Here is a 906-nt window from a genome sequence, read left to right as displayed (position 1 = left end):
CCTTGCATGCCAGGAATGAAGCCTACTTGGTCATGATGGATGATTTTTGAGATGTATTGCTGAATCTGGTTTGCTAGGATCTTGTTGAGAATTTTAGCATCTATGTTCATCAAAGATATTGGCCTGTAGTTCTCTTTCTTTGTTGGATCTTTACCTGGCTTGGGTATCAATGTGATGTTGGCTTCGTAAAATGATTTGGGGAGAGTTCCATCTTTTTCAATCGCCTGGAATACCTTCAGTAGGATTGGTATCAGCTCCTCCTTAAATGTCTTGTAGAATTCTGCTGGAAAGCCATCTGGACCAGGGCTTTTTTTTGTAGGAAGTTTTCTTATTACGTGGTCGATTTCCTTGATTGTTATTGGTTTATTTAGGGTCTCAATTTCTTCTTGTTCCAACCTAGGTAGGTTGTGTGATGTCAGAAAGTCTTCCATTTCCTTCTGGTTTTCAAGTTTGTTTCCATACAAGTGTACGTAGTAGTCTCTAATGATCTTTTGTATTTCTTCAGGGTCAGATGTGACTTCATCTTTTGTGTTTCTGATTATGCTTATTTGGTTTTTTTCTCGTTTTTTCTTGGTCAGTCTAGCTAGGGGACCATCAATCTTGTTTACCCTTTCGAAGAACCAGCTTTTTGTTTCATTGATTTTTTGTATTATCTTTTTGTCTTCTATGTCCTGGATTTGGGCTTTTATTTTGGTGATCTGGATTCTTCTGCTGAAATTAGGGTTTTTGTGGTCTTGCTTTTCCAGCTTCTTTAGGTGGCTTGTTAGGTTGTCAATTTCTGTTCCTTCCATTTTCCTCATGTGTGTTTGTAGGGATATAAATTCCCCTCTTATTACAGCTTTTAGGCATCCCAGAGATTTTGGTAAGATGTTTCTTTATTTTCATTTGTTTCCAGGTATCTTTTGA

The sequence above is a fragment of the Carlito syrichta genome, unplaced genomic scaffold, assembly GCF_000164805.1.
Source record: "Carlito syrichta isolate Samal-C Ts95f unplaced genomic scaffold, Tarsius_syrichta-2.0.1 Scaffold311075, whole genome shotgun sequence".
In the NCBI taxonomy this organism is placed as follows: Eukaryota; Metazoa; Chordata; class Mammalia; order Primates; family Tarsiidae; genus Carlito; species Carlito syrichta.
This window is presented reverse-complemented; position numbering follows the sequence as displayed.